Consider the following 19,054-nt stretch of genomic DNA (forward strand, 5'->3'; position numbering starts at 1 on the left):
GATGCTGGGAGCTCTGATGGTTGTGTCCAGCCGGTGATACTCCCAGTAATAAGAGCACGCACCCTGCTAATAACACCAAAACTTTATTTATTCAGAAACCAGGTTCAGCCACAGCCGAGGAACTGGCAGAGAGCAATCAGGTTCTATATGCCTCAGCTCTCACATGTGTACCCTGGGCATTTTAGTCTATGGTTGGTAACTAGCTGTGCTAGAGAAGGATGCCACCAAACTGTACTCAGATTTCTGCGCTATATAACATAGGGAGCCTTTTTCATAATAGGTTTGGGACACGAGCCAGAAATCTTACTCGCTGTCTCCCTACTTATTCAAACTGAGTCATCAGATTTTCCAGGTTGCTTCGCTCCCAGACGACACACTGCTTTGGCTAGGTTTAGATGGACGCCGGTTGTACCATCTGCCACAAGGCTTCCTGGTTTTGTTTAGTTTTGTTTTTTCCTTTTACCTCCTGCTCATAGCACAACAGCTCTTTTTCAGTGTCTTACACGGAACACGCTGCAAGGAATTCGTCTTTCATGGCATGGGTTTGGCCAGCTGGCTGGACAAAAACAAACGCTTGAACTACAGGAACTAAAATACACTTTGCTATCAGAGGTTCTGAGAGCTGGAAGCTCTTGCAGGCTGACTGAAAGTCAAAAGTACTTAGATGACATAGTGAACTTTTCTTTAAAGCTGACAGCAACCAGGAGCACAAATCAGGAGCAAGTGTGGGGTGAGGAGACACTTACAGAAGCTAACTTCACAGTCTAACAAGGTTGACCTTCACAGAATGGTTGAGGTTGGAAGGGACCTCTGGAGGTCATCTTGCCCACCCACCTTGCTTCTTTTCTTTCCACTGGCACAAGAGAGAGTCTTGCTATAGATCACCTTCTGGAAGAGGAATCTGGCTTTTCTGAACTGCTTTTTGGAGGAGATTCCCTCTCTTCTCCATGACCCACAGAGGGACATGTATGGAGATGACTGCCATTAGACTGCATTTAGCTCTTACCTGCCCCACTCCAATCTGAATGCACTTAAAAGCTCCTGCTTTTTCACGACACAATTTTTGTGTTTCAAACCAAAAGACTTCCTTAGGAAAAAAGGACAAAGAACACCACGGCCATGTAATGCAGCTGAGACTATCAGGACAGGTAAATAATCCAGCACAGCTGCAAATAAACTCCCTATCCCGCAAGAGCCCTCTTGCTCATCATGCAACTGCGTCTCAGTAAGTAGGGTGAATGTCTTTAGGTACCGTCATTTCAAAAAGATGGTTAGCCCAGGTTGATCAGCTGCGTTTAAATGTTGAGTGAAGCTCCTGTGCTGTGGCTCCTGGAGGAACGGTGGCTTCTGAAAGCTGCAAGGAACAAATGCAGCACTCGTCCTACTGAGCCCACAGCCAGTACTGCTAAAAGTACAAATGTATTAAGTGCTATTTTTGTTTATTTGCTTCTAGGGCTAAAAACAGATTACAAACCACATTTCTTTGAGGCATGTTTTTGTCTGTTAGAAAGGGCACACACTGGGTCAGGGATAGAAAGTTGTACTATCCGGTTCCCAGACACAGGCCTTACTCCCTCGAGCTTCAGCTCTGAGGAACATATTGAGCAGATATTTTTCATACAGGCATTTACACACCCACAGGACTTCTATTTGGCTGTTTAACTAACAAGCATGGTGCACTTGATAGCTCTGAGCATGTAGGATAACACTTCCAGTATTTCTATTTTGAACTTGAATTTGAAAATGGGTCCTCACATTTTGGTGCTAGGAATGCTGTGTTACAACACCAAGATCATGTCCATATGGAAACAGGACATAGAATTTACTATTAAAATTTTTAGGCTGGTATTAAATGTCAGCTTAAGAGCCCAAACATTACGGTGTATTTACATTTCTAATTAACTCTCTATCACGCTACTACACTGCAATGCCCGGCTAACTCTGCATCTTCGCTCACCTTCAGCTCCCTGTTTGAAGCTGTTCTTGGTCATTCTTTCTGCCCTTTACAACTCTTTGACCTCAGAGACACCGATTTCTCTTCTAACACACAAGCTCCAAAGCTTTATCACTGACTTCCTTCCTGTCTCCTCCACTTGGCTACCTCAGGCTTCGTATCATCATTTTCTTGAAACTGCTAGATATAGCTCTACCTTTAGTACACTTACATCTCACACTGATTAAACTCTTTCTTTTGCTTTGGGTTCTAGTCAAACCCACATCCTTTTGTCCACAAATTTATGTGCTATGAAAAGACCTTGATCTCCTCTGTGCAAAAATTCACAGAATATTAAAATGATGATGGAAGTGTTTAATATTGCTGGATTGCTCAAAAGAACCACCACTTTCACTAAGCCCTTTCATTTTTCTTTTCCTGCAGTTTGCAGGGAAGAAAAAAAAAAAAAAGGAAAAAGAAAAAAGAAAAAGCACATATGCTAGAGTTTTATGTTCTTAACATTTAAGTTAAAAGTCTTAGACCAAAGTCTGTTTTACAGATACAATACAAGAACAAAGACCAGCACAACTCGACACTGAAAACCAAGAATTAGTACTCCATTAGCCTTTCTGAATATCCTTCACTCCAGTCTAATGTGACTAAATACCTTATCTCTTTATAGACTTTTCCACAGAGATTTCTTAACCAAAGAATTAAATGCACTAGCCATTTTCTCTGCTGTCCCTTCTAACCAGCCTAGAAAACCTACCTGCTCTTTCAACAGTATTTCACGGCAAAGATCAAATAGCAAGAACGTGCTCTTTGAGCTGGTTGAGGTCCAGTATCTCACATGTTAGGACAAAGAACTGAAACAAGTATCACTGAAGGAGTGCTGAGGTACACTTTTCCAGCCTGTTCAAATTGTTATTTAACAAACCTTACAGTTGACACTGGGCAAAATCGTACCCTGCCTTGTTGCTCATACAAGGCAACAAGGCCCCACTCTGACCAGTATAGAGCCAGCACCTAATGGGGATCCATCAGACCTTGATACTCACCAAGCAGCCTGGCTAAGGATTTCATCCACTGCAAAGCAACAGAGAAACAACACCTCACTTCCTCACCTTCCAACGGCATATAAAGCCTGGTAAATTTACAAGAATAAGGATAACAAAAATAGGAATACACCTACCAAGAACAGGAACAGCTTTTAAGCCTTTACACAAAAAGCTATTTTAGAAAGATCCACAGCTATGAGACACAAACAAGATGCCTGATAGTGAGCTGCAGTATAAAACAAATATTGGTACCTATTTGGGATGGTCATTGTAACTCACTCATGCTTTTTTTTGGTTGTAAATAACATCGTTGTCCCAAACTGATACCACAAAAATCATGCAATGATGCAGTAATGCATTACATGCTATAAAAATCATGCGGTAATGTCAACTGTATTAGTTACTGGTAAATAATAGGAGAGGCAGATTTTTACCGCAGTGATGGCTGTATATTTTTTCAGGATGAAAATGAAACTTTGCATATCTGATGAATTCCTGGTTGTGTTAAGGATAAACATACCTACACTGCCCCTGGCTAGCCTATGCTACAAGCTCAACACTGTATGCGAGCCAGAGAATATGAGATTCTTTCTACATGATAGACAGATCAATACGCGTTAGAAATATCCATACTTTTAGAGTTTTTCTTTTGGTTTGTTTTAATCTGCAACTTAAATGCCATGGAGTTAAGATAATAAATTCAAAATCATAAACAATACAGTCTACACTAAGTCTATACTAAGACAGATCTTTTATTTATAACTCATGCCAAGCAGTATCGGCTGCCTGGGAGCAGGAATCAAATCTCTAACTATTAAGTAAACACTTGCTGCAGACTTCATATTCTAGCTGAAGGTTAATCACCAAGCAGTTTACAAAGCATGAGCTAATCCAAAGGCCAAAGGTGAAATCCTATGGTCACTGAAGTACGTGAGAGTTTCTGTAAGGCCAGGATTCCTGTCCAGATGACCTTGTGTGTCTGTGTGCACACGTGTTCTTATAAATTCACGTGGTTTGACATAGGAAAAGGCAGATGCAACCCCCACATTCTCATGCTGAAGACAGGAGCCACTTGCACTTCCACTTTTGTGAGGCAATGCATTTAGCTAGCCTCGCCCAGCTGAAATACACTTCTGTGTACCTGCCCTTGAAGGAGACAGCATGCTCAAGGTCCACAGCAGACAAGTCTTTACTGCCCAAGGGACAGAGACCATAAAATAAATTCAAACGCTCCTTGTGCTTGCTGTTACTTTCTTGGTTGGCTTTGGACAGCACTGTTTCCAGCACGTGAGCACACAATTTCTCTCCAAAGGCTCCCCACCTGCTAAGGCAGCACAGGGGCCAAGGCTCTATTTGTGCAGCCTTGCCTCCCGCACTGATGTTGTGCCACCAGTGGGAGATGCTCCCCAGGTCACTAGCATCACCTGGAGCAGGTGAACACCACTTTCCAACAGAGCAAAGTTTACTGTCAGTTTTCCAGGAATTCAGCATAATACTGGCACAGTCAAATACTCCTGCACTCAAAATCACCCAAAGCTCACAAGTTCAGTTTTCCCTTTACTTGGCTCAAAGCATTGATCGATGCCTATTCCATCAAAGTCCTAAAATGATATTGCCATTTGTCTCTGTTCCCCATGACCCAAAAATCTTTCTTTCCTTTTTTTTTTTTTTTTTTTTCTTTCCTCCCTGGCCATGGAAGAGAGGAGGCATACAGAGAAGTGCACTGAAAACGAAGCAGACTGTCATCTGTGTTTGTGCTGACTGTAAATACTGGTATAAACACAGACCAGTTAATAGACTAGCTTTCATTCACCTACAGATTTCAAAGCACTGAAGTAGCTCGATCATTTCAAAATACCAGTAAATATCTCACTGACAAGAATTACCACAAATCTCTGGTATTCGAGCTATGTGCAGACTTACAGGTAGCTCTGCTCTCACCATGAAATATTCTACAGCTGCTGCTTTGGCTTAAAACAACCTCAGCAACAATTCCCCCCCAACCTCCCCTTCACAAAACACAGCTGTTAACTGCAAACTGAAGAACACAAAAAAATCACCCAAATTGCCCAATGATCATTACTGTTCAATCAAGGTAAATTGTGCAACATCCACGGACACCGCTTCAGAGCCTCCCATCTCAGAAAAGAAAATCAGTGTCTGTGGTATTACATCCCCTCTTCCTCTTCATGGAGCTGAAGGCATTCCACGGGCAGTTTTATTTCTGAGAGCACTGATTTTCTATCGATCTGCTCTGGCCTGGATTTGAAATAGGATACTACATGAAATTGGATCCTGGGAGCCTCAAACAAGCCCAGGCTTGCAGAGGAGGTTAAACAAAAGGAAAAAGAAGTTTCTTTTTTTTTAAAAAAAAAAAAAAAAAAAAAAAAAAAAAAACACGGTGCTAGTAAAACTAATTTTAAAGTGCCCTCTATTTCTCTCGACTGGAAGTAATATATTACCTCCATAAAGTCTTTTATATCAAGCTCTTTAAATTCTTTATTACTTATACAATACCGTTGGTGCACACCTCGCCTTAGAAATATGCATTTTAATGGTCAACCAAAGCGATCCAAACCACCAAGGTAATTAAGACTGCTTTAAAATTGGCTTCACTAGCAGACTTCTACCTTTCCCCACATATCTGACAAACTCCAGCCCAGTCCTGCAGTCCCTTAAATATGCAGTCAGTTTTGAATTTGAAGGTTTACTCCCTAAATTAGAAAACACAGCCTGCCGTATTGGAAAAATGAGCAGGCATGGCAGTGGGAGTGCGAACAGGGAGAGGAAAAAATGTTAAGTGTAGGAAGGTAAAAAGGAGAAAAGATTGTTAAACAGGGAACATGACATGGATGATAGAGAATAAGTCACGTAAGGAAAAAGCAGCAAATGCTGTTGTGGAAACCAAAAGGAAAGCCTGAAAGAATGGAGAGTGTATCCTGAACACTGAAGGTTTTTGCTGTGTTTGAAAGACATTGAACAGAGAAGAAAGTGTGGGTGGAACAGTTAGAGATAACTAATTTGGGTGTAGAGCCAAGGAAAAAAAAAAAAAAAAAAAAAGGAAAGAAAAGAAAGTGAAGATCACCCAGGGTTCACTTCCCACTCTCCCAGCCTGGGACGCTAATTCCTCTGGAGCTGAATCTGAAATGCTGTGAGCATTCCCGGCACAGTGAGCCTTGCCAGAGCCTCGCTGAAAGGACCGGTGAAGTTTTACATGTCTTTTAACTTGATTTTTTTTTTTTCTGGAATAGCACATTGCATTGCAATTTTTATATATTTTGTTTGTTTCTAAGAACACAAAAAAGAAATTGCCACAAAGCCTGCTTTGAATCTTGGTGGAAATTTCATCTTTCCAACTGAGAAATGTGTAAAAATCAGAATGTTCTCATTAATACAACAGTAGCCTCTTGCTGGCCAGATCAGCAAGCAAGAGAGCAATCCAGGTTTAAATACCAGGGATGTCTCATTTGTCCATCAAAACGAAGGAACAAGGCAACGCTGCCTTATTACCAGCATTACAAGAACACTGCCCTCCTTCAAATCAAGCACAAGGGCTCTTCTCCATCTTCAGAGCCTCTCAGAGAATCTGGCAGCTACTTTTGAGCCCCCCCCGCCCTCCCCCGGTTTCCTCCGTGAGCTCTCTTCCTGAACTGGAGTCCTTCAGAGCTGGGAACCAGACCCCCTGCCTTGATTCCCATCATCTGCACCTATTTATGTCAGCAAGCCAGGCCAGCTGGCCTCCTGCATCTGCTAGGAGTATATATGCTCTGTTACCGTGCCCATCTTAACAAAACAAACATGAAAGTAAAAAGTCCAGCAGAGCCTTGCCTGCCCGGTTAGAACTTGCTCCCTGCTCTGTCAGCTTCACCTACCTGGCTTCGAGGAAGCCACCCCTGTGCCTCCCCAGCTCCTGTCCCTGAGGCGCTGTGCCAGGGCAGCTGCCTGGCCTCCCGTGGCATCCAGCCTGCAGAGCTGCCTCCTGCTCCTCTGCAAATAATTCAGAGGTATTGCTGCGCTTGGAGAAGGGTGTAGGCTTATTGTTTCTACTTCACTAGAAAAGATACATTTTTGTTTTTCTTTCCCTAAAAGAAACCATTCCAAACTGAGATACCAGCCGGACTCAGACTGATACCGCCGTATCTCGTGGAGCACGTCACAGCGGGCTCTGCAAGCACAGACTCTGCAAACAGTGATTTTACGCCCCCTCCACGGGACCTTAACTTGCCCAGCGCTACTGAGCACAGCCAGTGACTGAAGGACGAACGCGTGCTTGCAGAGTGCCACAGCAGGTCAGCTGCCAGCATCTACAGGGAATGACCAGGCACACAGCCAGCCGATTTGATGACCAAGCTCACCTGGGAATTTTTACTCATTCCCAGACTAATAATCTGTTCCTTTTTCATGGAACTCCTTTCTTTCATGCTTATATGAAAGGGCATGAGCTACGGGAAAAAGTGCTGCTTATTCAGCCCAAGCACTTTTTTCCACAAACTGAGGAAACCATGTTTGGTTCCACACGAAGGGAAAGACAATATTTATAAAGGAAGTTCCCACACTTCCTGTTCAAACAAATCACTCCTTGCTGTTTTTGCAATTACAGCTCTACCGTAAAGAGGAGGAAAAAAAGAAAAAGCCTCAGGCATATTATTTCCTTTCAAAGTCACTTGTCTATGAAAAAGCAGCTTCCAGATTAGAAACAGTTAAGCATGCGGGACAAACTGTCAAGTTTTCAGTAACTAATTTACTCTTCCTGTAGGCCTGGAGGAAATCCACAGTGGCCACAAATATTCCTCACTCCTTTCAATATGACTCTTTGTAAAATGAATTTTAATGGCCAACCAAAGCGATCCAAACCACAGATGTAATTAAAGCTGTTGAAACTGGCTCCACAAAGTGCCGAGAACTTCCCTGAACCCCTGTATGGGGCCAGGTGGAAGCTCTCACCAGGTGGCTCCCTCCTTGCCACCACCACCACTGTCACCACCAGTGTGGTGGCCAGCACACCAGGAGCTCCCTTCCCTTTTGGTGCCTGCTTCCCTCCACACCAAGGACTCATGGGAGGACGAACCGTTCCCAGTAGCACCCATGGCTTGCCATGCCAGCCCCCAGAAAGGGATCTGGGAGTCTTGGTTGATGGCAAGTAGAAGCTGAGCCAGCAGTGTGCCCTGGCAGCCAGGAGGGCCAACCGAACCATGGGGTGCATCAGGCCCAGCTCTGCCAGTGTCAGGGGAAGGGATTGTCCTGCTCTGCTCTGTGCTGTGTGGCCTCACCTCAGGTACTGTGTGCAGTTTTGGGCACCACTGCATAAGAAGGACAAAAAAGAGAATGTCCCATAGAGGGCTACAAAGGTGGTGAAGGGCCTAGAGGGGAAGACGTATGAGGAGCAGCTGAGGTCCCTTGGTTCGTTCAGCCCAGAGCAGAGCAGGCTGAGGGGAGGCCTCATGGCGGCCTGCAGCTCCCTCACGAGGGGAGCGGAGGGGCAGGCGCTGAGCTCTGCTCTCTGGGGACAGCGACAGGACCCGAGGGAATGGCATGGAGCTGGGACAGGGGAGGGTCAGGCTGGGGGTTAGGGAAAGGTTCTGCACCCAGAGGGTGGTCGGGCACTGGGACAGGCTCCCCAGGGCAGTGGTCACAGTACTGAGCTGCTGGAGTTCAAGGAGCATTCAGACAGTGCTCTCAGACAGGGTCTGATTTTTGGGTGGTCCTGTGTGGAGCCAGGAGTTGGACTCCACGATCCTTGTGTGTCCTTTCCAATTCAGGATGTTCTGTGATTCTATGATTGTCTCTCCATCAGGGCTTTCTCTAATCAGTTATGTCATCAGAGTGTCCAGCAGAGGACAAGTCAACCAGAAGAGGCCAAAGGCTGGCTCCATGGCAGCAGCTCACCAGACCTGCTGCCAGTGACTTCTCCAAGCCAGAGCTCAGAGACCCAGAGATGGATCTCATCTTGAGAAATACTTGCTCTCACAATGTGTCCATCTCAGGTCCCACTCTGCAGGTTACAGAGCAGGTCATGAAGTCACCACAAGCCCAACAGCCCCACTGTGCATGTTGGTAATGCTGCAATGTTAAAAACTTTCTCATTCACTAGAAAATCATATTTGACAAGCAGTACTTCCCTCCACATGCAGCGATTAAAGTTTTCAACGCTAGCTGAAGCATAGGAAGTAGAGAGATTTCTGACAATTCACAGTAAATCAGCTTCCTGTTTGACCCGGTATACCTTAATTTCTTCTGCTGTGACTCAAACCAGTAGTCTGCTTGAAAGTTCAGTAGCCACCTGGCATTGAAGTCTCTATTACAACCCCATTCAGAGTATTCCCAAAACTCCTATCCAATGTGTGGGAGGATGGAAAACAAGATCAGCGTACCTTGCTGAAAATAGTGCTTGAGATAAAAGATTCGATTGCTTTGGCACTAATTTCTCCCTCCTTCTTCCTGAACCACAGTGAGGTGTGAAAGGCTTAGGGAACTCTCTGCCCCTACTCCGTGTTTATTTATTTATTTGTTTGTTTATTATGTTTAATTTTAGATTAGAACACAATTGGATTTGGACTTAATTAAACTTTCTTCCAAAGAAAATATTGCACCTTTAATTTATTAATTTCATTTTATATCAGCTGCATAAAAATTGCTCCATGTTTTTGAAGTTAAATAATTCCTAAATTTTGTTTTCAAGAACTAGCTGCCCATAACAAGGCTAAAGAACTTTCCAAAACAATTACATTTAAATTGTTATGAATTAAACCCATTTGGAATATTATGATTAAAATCAATTAGTTTATGCAAAAAGGTCTACAAAGCTCTAAACTGAATTACAGTGAAAGAAATTCTTTGGCTAATGAATAATTAATACAGTTTTTCATTTGTTTCACCTTGTGTGCTAAGTAGCACAAAAGAAAATTCATTAATACACTCAAGTGGATTGTAGAGCTCAAACAGATCCTTAAGCATTTATAAACAGTAAACTAAGTGGAAAGTTTGCAAGAGAAAAAGAAAATCCTACAATATTATGTTCAGAACAAATTCAAATCCACGATTTTGTCAAATTGGATGAAACAACAACAGAAGAAAGGGAAAAAAAAGGGCAGAGCTGTCTTTTAACACTTGTTTTAGAAGAAAAAGGCAAGATGTGCTGTCAGACACAAGACGCTAGGTCCTTCTCAGAAACCACTGTCTTCAGACCTGTGAGCAAGACTCATGAAAGCAGCTGGCCCTACTGGCCGCCTGTTCCTGGAAACAAAGCACCATGGCTTGGCCAAGTGCCTCCGTGCGCTTACCGTGAACATGCTTTTACATACACACACACGCTTTTTCCTCTCTGACATCAAGAGCATTTTCCTAGTCTGACATTCCACAGGTCCTTTGGCAAAGCATGTTTCTTCTCTAAAACAGTGGGTTTTGGTAAACAACACACAGATTTCCTGGGGATTACCAGAACTACTCACCTCTTGTTAAACATCACTGAAGTGAAATAAGATGATGTCAACAGCAGAACAGCAGAAATTATTATTTGCTGTATAATAAAAAACTTAGCTACGTTAATTTACAACATTTCTTAACTCAGTTATTTGTGTTGGAATGGGTGGGAATCACATGGGTAAAATATGAGCATGCCAGCAGCTACTATCAAGTCACCCGTCTGATACTGCTCTGCTTTCTTTCTACTTAACCATTTCTCTCCAGTTAAAATCTTTTCAGCATTTCAAAGGAAAAGTGGGATTTGTATTTACTTTTTCATTGTCAAAAAGACTCAGAGATTAAAAAAGTAGCCATTGCAGGAGAATATTCATCACCTTCTAACACTGAGTTACAGCAGAAAAGTTAAGAAATGGGGTAGGTGTTTTATCAAAGAGTTTCCCACATGCTGTTACCAACTCCTTTGCTCAAGGCAACAGTGTGGCTATTTTTACGCTGTGAAAACACAGACTTTGCACCACATTTCCGCTCCAAATGGGAGGCTAAACTGCCTCCCCTCAACACGCAACACACCTCCTTACCTTGTCAGGTTTATTTCTCTGCCCTTTTCCTCTGTGCTTTTCCCTACAGCCTTCTCTATGTCCCATCTGCCTAAAGCAGGATGTGCAGCCAGTAATGTTAGACCTGAACTTTCTACCTCCGGGCTTCGGTGGACTCAAAAAGCTAGACAAAACAAGCTGTCCCATTTCTAGACACTGTCTGCGCAGTGGTCTTAGGATTGAAACCCTTTCCGGTCAGGAATGACAAACGATGCGACTTCGTGATAAATGATGCAACCTTTTGCAAATAAGGCTCAGCCAACTGTGTCACTCACACAGAGCCTTCCTTGCCTGAGACTGCCTTGTGTACACATAAGGTGTAGCCATGAAACTCATCTTTGTTTCTGAGGGCAACTGTGGGTCTGCACGGGGCAGTCACAGCCCATTCCAGAGTGACGCAAGACATCTTCTTCCTCCTGTCCCATCTGTGATGTGTTTAATGTGACTTTCTAATACTTACTATCCTGAAAATGTAAATATCCTAGCTGAGGTCTCTGAAGAAGAGTATCGGTTACCTAGCATTGTTTTATGGCTAATAGCCCTGCCTCTCAGCTAATACCAAAGCAGTTACGTGGCTTACAGAAGCAGTTTGTTCGTTGCTGCCAACCTGGGGTTTCTGCTCCACACCAGAGTGGACACCCCTGCAGAGGCAGGGCTCCAGTTCATACCCAGTGTGAGCAAAAGCCATCTGGACGTGGTCATGGGCCACCTGTTCTAGGTGGCCCCGCTTGAGCAGGGAGGTCCTGCAGAAGCAGATGACTTGCAGAGATCCCTTCCAACCTCAGGCACTCTGCGATTCTGAAAGAAGAGGTAAAATCCTGAGATGCACGTGGTTTCACTCCCGGCATCTTCACACTCGTATCTCACCTTACAGAAAGGGAGCGATGTCATTTCACAGAGCTCACTTTGCAGGGTGGGAAATACTTCACAAAGTACTAGAAATCTAGGATTTTCCGTGCTGGGAATGACTTGCCTTCCTTAGAGCATCCCTGCTTGCTGGGTCAAAACAGTATTTTGTGCTCGTACCAGTTCTGTGCCTTCCACCAACATGCGCTGTCACCAGCACATTAGTACACCTTTTTAATATACTTCAGACATATCAGATGGTCTGTTTTGAGGCAAATTACACTGAGTGTCCAGTTCTGGGCACAGCATTATTATCACAAAAGAGCCGACAGAAGTGCTTCATATGCTTGTAAGGGCCTTCTCTGCCTTTACACCAATAAAGTACTTACGGTCAGCACTGTGGTGTAAATATTCACAAAACAAGGATGACTTATAAAAAAGCAGCACTAGTACACTTGACTTTAAGGAAAGAAATATTTTTTGACTAAGGGGTGCTGTCTATTCTGCTGCATTCATGTGTCAGTAGCTGCAGAGCATCTTGTAGGAAGTGTGAACTGGAAGCAATGCCAGGAAGGCAATGCGGTGGTCTGCCTTGCAAAAAACCTATTTGTTTTGTAGTCTATGCTGAAAAAGTGCTAGACTTATCTTCTAGAACATGCCTGCATAGCCCAAGATCAGGTACTGGCCAATTTTGATTGCTGGGTGTAGGCAGTAACGGAAGTAACTAGAAACAAGTATTTTTCTGCCTCTAATTAAGGAGCTTTATAGTGCAATGAGATCCTTGAAGAATCTGACTTGGGGGGGCGGGGGGCGGCGCCCGCCCCTGCAAAGAAGCTGCAGTTTTGCTCAGTGGTTCCCTTTTGCAGAAACACCACGTTAAGAAGCTGCTCGTAATACAGCCTTGCTACCCGACACAGCATTTCACTGCAAAGCTGTCTCTAACTGCCCTGCATATCTGCTTCTTTCACCTTTGAACTAAGGGAACAAATGGAAGCATTAATCCCCATTTTACAGAATTCAATAGTCATTTAAGCAGAAGGTCAGGTACCTAATGGGCTGTCAGGTTCAGGCAGCCTACCCGCCCATCTCTCGGGCTCCTGAAGTGCCCAGGACCTGACTGACGGCCTCGGCAGCTGCACACTTTGTTTTCCTGCCAAAGCCCTGTGAAATGTAAGCTGCGGTGACTGCATTCCAAATAGAAATTGGGATGACATATTCTGGTTTCATTGAAAAAAAATGCATTAAAAGGTACACATTGAGGCCTGAGAAATATAGTAGAGATGCTATTTGTTCCTGTTTCACGAGCACACTTTTACCTAATAGAAGATACGTATGCTGTCAGATGCCTGCATCATGCCTCTTGATACGAACCCCACCGTGACTGCTAGCTCTAGGACAGCTCACAGCAAGGCTCGTTGTACTTCCCATGGCACCGATAATGGTACCACGCAAGGCTGTACATGTTTCCCAGACCCTTTTCTGTGCCACAGGCCCAGGGAGCAAGTTTCAAAAACTACAGCCTGGAACGCACACGCATTCCTGTAGCTCCCAGAAATTTCCAAGAGGCGTGCAAACAGGAGAGAGGCCTTTCCCTGCTCATTTAGACGTGGCCTGCTGTGCATAGTTTCTTTTGAACAGTCTCGTAAAACCAAAACATTTTTTTCCGAACAGATCACAGGTCACGTAAGCTTCCCGAGGGATATATTGGCTACAGATGTTTTCATGTAATAAAATATTCCACTCAACTGCAGTATTTCTAACTGATAACACTAAACCTAAATTTCCCTTGTCTAATGGCTACGTCCGCTTACTCCTTACCATGGTAAACACTGGCTCATTTGTTACTATTTGTATTTTTTATGTCACAAAGACACCATACTTCACAGTTGCAAGGAGAGCCATGACACACAGTTTGAACTCCTTAGAACTGTGAAGTTCTTTTTTTGCCTATCTGTAGAATAACTTTTACCTAAGTTTCAGCATTATCATATTGATTTGCACTTTAAAGTTACCTAATTATTAAGCATGAATAATTTTAATAACTTTCCAAGATTGAACTTCTTAACTTGGAATTATTAAAAAGCAATATTTCCTTAATTGTCTGAAAGGTGCAGGGCTAATAACAAAACGTGGTTTGATTTCTTCCTTGCAGAGTTGTTAGGAAAGGCTGTTGTGAGGATCTCTCCGAAAGATCAAACAGCTCACAATAAAAATAAAACAAAAGAGGAAGAGGGTGAGGAGATGACCATTTGTTTTCAAAATACACTCGTAACAGAGAAGTACCAAGGACAGCTATGGACTTCCTAGAAAAGGAAGTCTCCTTCCTAAAAATGAGCCTCCCGCAAACCAGCACAGCTTGTATGTCTCTATGAAAACTAACATCTCGGAGTTTTTATTAAAAAAATTAGAGCACTATGCTCAAAACATCCATTCCTCTTTGCTCTCCGTATCGCACCACCAAGATCTCCCTGTTGAAATTTCAGTTGCCACCATTAAGAACAATGGAATGAAATGACTCCTGATGTGATATTACTGCCTCTGTGTTGATGCTTCACAGATAAATTCAACCTCTTTTAATTAAGTTTTATACAGCCTGGAAATGTAGTAGAAGCAGAGCATTCTCTGAGGAGAGAGATGTAATCTACTGAAGGACAACTGTCATTGTATCATGAGTAGAACTGGTCCATTTTTGAGAAGACGTGGAAGCTAGTAAAACCTGAAGTTAGGATGCTTAGACTAGATCAAACAATCATTCTTATAAAAACTCTGCAGTGCCGTGATCCAGGTATTCACCACTTTAATGCTAATTTTCAGTGTTTAACATCAGTAAAATACTTCATTTCTCTCAGAGCTAACTGTAATCACGAACTGTCACATATAATTTTTGCAACTTCCAGATTCAAGCGTATGCTTGTGCTCGGTAAAGAGAAACATCACTTTGCATTCCTGCAGCGAAAAGATGCATGCTTTAAAGGCTCACTATACAAAAAACACGGGATATTCCCCCCGACCCCACATTGCAAGGACAACTCAGTCCGCAGGAAAGCGTTCTTGAAGAATGTAATTCAGGTAAACAGAGATGCTTCCAAAACACAACAGGGGCGAGTGTGACTTCAGTGGCTGTGCAGTGTTCGGAAGAGCTGAACTTTGCACGGCTCTAAGCATGCAACAGGAAAGCTTACTCAGGGGACAGTTCTCCCATGCTCCTGCTAGCGTGCATAGCACTATACATCTCGCAGTCAGATTTGATTAGCTGTATGTTTATCCTGGGGCTGATACAGTACTTAAAACTGCCAGCACGTATGGGAGGCAATGACGCTTCTCTGACGGCTCCAGCATCGGGAGGGAAGCCATGCAGCAGCAGAGGATGGCATCAAGGGCAGGAACGAAGCACTGCACTGTGGCTGGTCAGTCTCCTGAAAAACTGCAGTCTGGTTCTCTAAGCTTATGGTCACACACAGAAAATAGAAGCCCAATCTGCTGATATTTGATTTTTTTTTTAACCATTTTAGCAGTTTTCAGGGCAGTATGACTTAGGGCAGCAAGAGCAAGCAGTTACTGAACATCAGTGACTTGAAACACACAAGTCTTGCAGACTCCAATGCACCCTTCCTCTTAATTTAAACAGCCTTGAGCATGGTAAACACCAGCAACATGCAGATATAACTCCTTTAAGATCTAGCACACTGGGAAAAGGACCAGCTTCCTGCAATTAACATCACCTGGGCCCATCAGCAGACCTGATCTTCCAGCACTGCCCCTGGGAGCTGCCATCGACCTACGGCTGCCACAGAGCCTGTGATGATTTTCCCTTTCTGCATTAGGCCACAATATTTTTGCTGGCTGCCACAAATAAAACAAACAAACAAACAAACACAAAACAACACACACACACACACACAAAAAAACCCCACAACTCTGCTGACATTACTCCCTGGGCAGCAAATCCCTCCTTATTTTAGTGCACGCATAATGTGGGTAGCAGCAAAAAGCACAAAGACAACAACCTTGAAGCGCAGCTACAGAAGGGGGTGGAAGCAAAGCAAAACCCTTGAGATACTCTGCAACTCCTGACACAGATACAAACTTACAGTTCTACAGGGTGGAAAAATAGTATTTGGAATGTGGTTTTGGTGCGCTTGGAGATATGTCTTTGTCCTGCCCTGGTTGCTTAAGGACAGCACCCAGAAAGCACAGCTAGCTAAGATCTGTGCGAGCGTCTGTTGCTCATCTGTCTCCCTTCCCTGCCCCTTTATCTGCACAGTCTGTATCGTATCCCAAACTGCACACTGGCTTCCCCGAATGTTTTAGTTTTTAAATAAATGCCTAATTAACTCACCCTTCATTTTTAACAATCATATGCAGCAAAATGCTCCAATTAAAGATGGCATGTCTACTAATTTAAGCCCAAAGGTTCTGTTAAGGCGAGTTTCATCAATCCTAAAAATAGAAACGCATTCATAATTTTTTCCTTACTTTAATTAGGCTTTTTTTAGGGGGGGACTTGAATTTAAATATCCCTCTGCAGTATCTTCAACTGCATTGCAGTAGTAGGAACCACACGTACAACACAAGAACCATATGATGAGAGATGACTTCTTAATTCTTCCACTCAGAGATGAGCATGAAGTGGAGGCACGTGTCCCCCAATACAGCAGTGTTGCAAGTAAATAGGAGAAACTTCAGAAAGATGGGAAAAATGAAACTTCTGAGTGATTTGTGTATAGAGAGATCTTGGTCCTTCTCTAATCGATAGTCTTAAGTGACATGGGAGAAAATGGCATTCTGGCAGTCAAGGTGAAGGTGATGTGACTAATGGTACAGCAGGCAGACTAAGGGCAAGCCAGCACAGGGTGAACTGAAAAATATGCGATATGGGGCACTTTGAACACATTACTTTGAAGAGTTGCAGAATGCAACACCATGCTTCTTCAAATACAGGTTACACTTCTAAGATGGCAAACTAATTTGGGAAGCAATGACTTGAAGAATGACTTCAGGGCCACGGGGACCCACAACTAAAACTCTGACTGTGATGCAGTGGCTAAGACAATTAATGAGCTCTTTCAATACATGAGCTAGGGAAGACACAAAGCAAGAAAACATTGTTGTAACACTTCAGAGGAACATTACTAGGAACAGAGGAAGCTGAGGTCTTCCAAGGAAACAGAGTAGCAAGAAAAACAAGGTCTTTAAGTGCTAGTCTTGGACCCGCTGCCTGCTTTGCCTGCGCTGGAGCTGAGCTTCCTGCTGTGACTGCTGGCAGAAGTAGTGATGGGAGGAGATGCAGGAACCAGCTCCTCCCAGCCCCTACTGCACTCTCTCTCCCACTGTTGGGGTAGCAAGCCCAGGTCTTCTGTGCAAACTCGTGTTGCCCTCATTCCTGTACTGGTAGGATTCAGTTTCTCTTAAATGGTTGAGAAGCCTGGGACTACTTCTGTCACTTCATTCTTCAATACTGAAATGATTACAAGCATCCACGTCCACGTCTGGCATCCATACTTCACAAAAGATATTGACAAATTGGAAAGCATTCAGGAAAGAGCTGCAAGAAGGATTTGGAGTCAGGAAAATATGCTCTAAAGCAAGAGCCAGCAGTAATTCAATCTATTCAGCTTCACAAAGAGAAAATTCTAAATGGCTCAATCACAGTCCATAAATACGTACATTAAAAAGAGCAATTTAATAAAGGGCACAACAAAATGTTGTTGAACATGTTGAACATGAAGCTGAAAATGGAAGTTTGAGACAAAATTCAGGCTAAAAGTGAGGGGGAGCTGTTAGAAACAAAACGCAATGAAGTCACTGGAACCTTTTACATTTGCATGCAGTGAATTTGCCATTACCTAATGTAGTTAAAAAATTGAGATTGGATGTCTTAAAAATACTATCTAGCTCAAGCAGAACTTACAGGCTGAGTGAATTTGTCTAAGTGTGTAATACTATAGCTGAGCTGCCTAGCTGATCATAACATTATATATGCTATAAGAATATATTTAGTTCTTGAGTGGGCTTCCACAATTCAGTTTTTCCTCTATGTGCTTTAAATGTCTGCAGCAGCTTTGCTGAACCCAATCTGAACTCCTAACTTGAGCCTTATGCTGTAAACATAACACATAGCCAGTTTCCTTCTCTTTAGACACCATGACAAAGTAATCCAAATACCTAAAGCTGTGTGCAAGCAAACACAGCACATTTCAAGACAGGAAGGGGTCTGCGAATTTTCAAACAGCTCCCCTAATCCAGGAGCCTGAAAGCGCCACGTTGCTTTCCAGGTGCATTCCCGAGCACACTTGGATCACTTCAGTGTGCGGGATCAGATGGAGAGCAGGGGCTCACCACCTACAGCTCCTTTTATCTGGCTCCCCTAGTTATGTTCAGCAGGACAGCGGGGAGGTATTTTGGTATTTAGACTTGTTGGCTGCTGAACAGGTAGAGTTTCACCAGGAGTGCCTCACGGAAGAACTGGACAAAGCAGGACAAAGCCTGGATATAGCCAGGTTTGAACTAGGGAAATCCTGTACCCTTGAAACCAACTGCAAAACTACCACATGCTTTAGTTTAAGGTATTAACATCGCAGAAGTGATACTAGGTGCTGGCAGTGTTTCCTAGCAGCCTGTGAACTTAGGGAAACGTGCCTTTATGCGGCCAGGAGACAGGAAAGGCACACTCTCCCATCCAGTTCGGCTCCTCTGTGAAACTGCTTGCAAATCTGTAGTCCTTTCTTCTCTTTACCACCATAAGAGGCATTTACTATTTTTATGATCTCAGGATGGAAAAATATTAATCAGAAGCAGCAGTAACAATTTCTTTTTCTTCTCAAATCTGTGTGGCATTAGGCATAATTATATAAATAACTGGAACGGCAGAAACAGACAATTGCTGGCTTTGTATGGGTATTGGAAAAGATTATACTGTTTTTATCATGTCTCTCAAATAATGGGTATCTTCCAAGTCTACTGTCAAGGAGGCTGCTTGCTGCTTTAATGCTGATATGAATATAATCTTGAAAAAATACCAAGAAAGGGTCTTTCCACATACTTTCCATCAGGAAAGATTACTTAAATAAACCGTTTAACCTGCTATTGACCTAAAACCTAGTTACATAAATGTTTTAAAAATTACTTATCCATCCTGAGAAGATAAAAGTAATCTAGTGAAGTCAAGGATAACATAGGAAGTCCCTTAATGACGGCTG

At 43.2% G+C, this 19,054-nt stretch overlaps 1 protein-coding gene across 7 annotated transcripts in view; it reads right to left on the reverse strand.

Annotated features, from left to right (window-relative positions):
• PLXNB2 (plexin B2) overlaps positions 1–19,054 on the reverse strand; it is a 256,955-nt gene that overhangs the window by 116,591 nt on the left and 121,310 nt on the right. Inside the window, exons 1-2 of one of the 7 annotated variants that reach the window (XM_035309147.1) lie at positions 6,349–6,360; positions 4,854–4,863 (exon numbers count right to left, since the gene is read on the reverse strand). The exons of the other annotated variants lie outside the window; for them this stretch is intronic. The gene's annotated coding sequence lies outside the window, so the exon portion shown is untranslated. Of the gene's footprint in view, positions 1–4,853; positions 4,864–6,348; positions 6,361–19,054 lie in introns of those variants that run through there. 7 annotated transcript variants of the gene reach the window in all.

This window comes from Oxyura jamaicensis, chromosome 1 (genome assembly GCF_011077185.1).
Source record: "Oxyura jamaicensis isolate SHBP4307 breed ruddy duck chromosome 1, BPBGC_Ojam_1.0, whole genome shotgun sequence".
Taxonomy (NCBI): Eukaryota; Metazoa; Chordata; class Aves; order Anseriformes; family Anatidae; genus Oxyura; species Oxyura jamaicensis.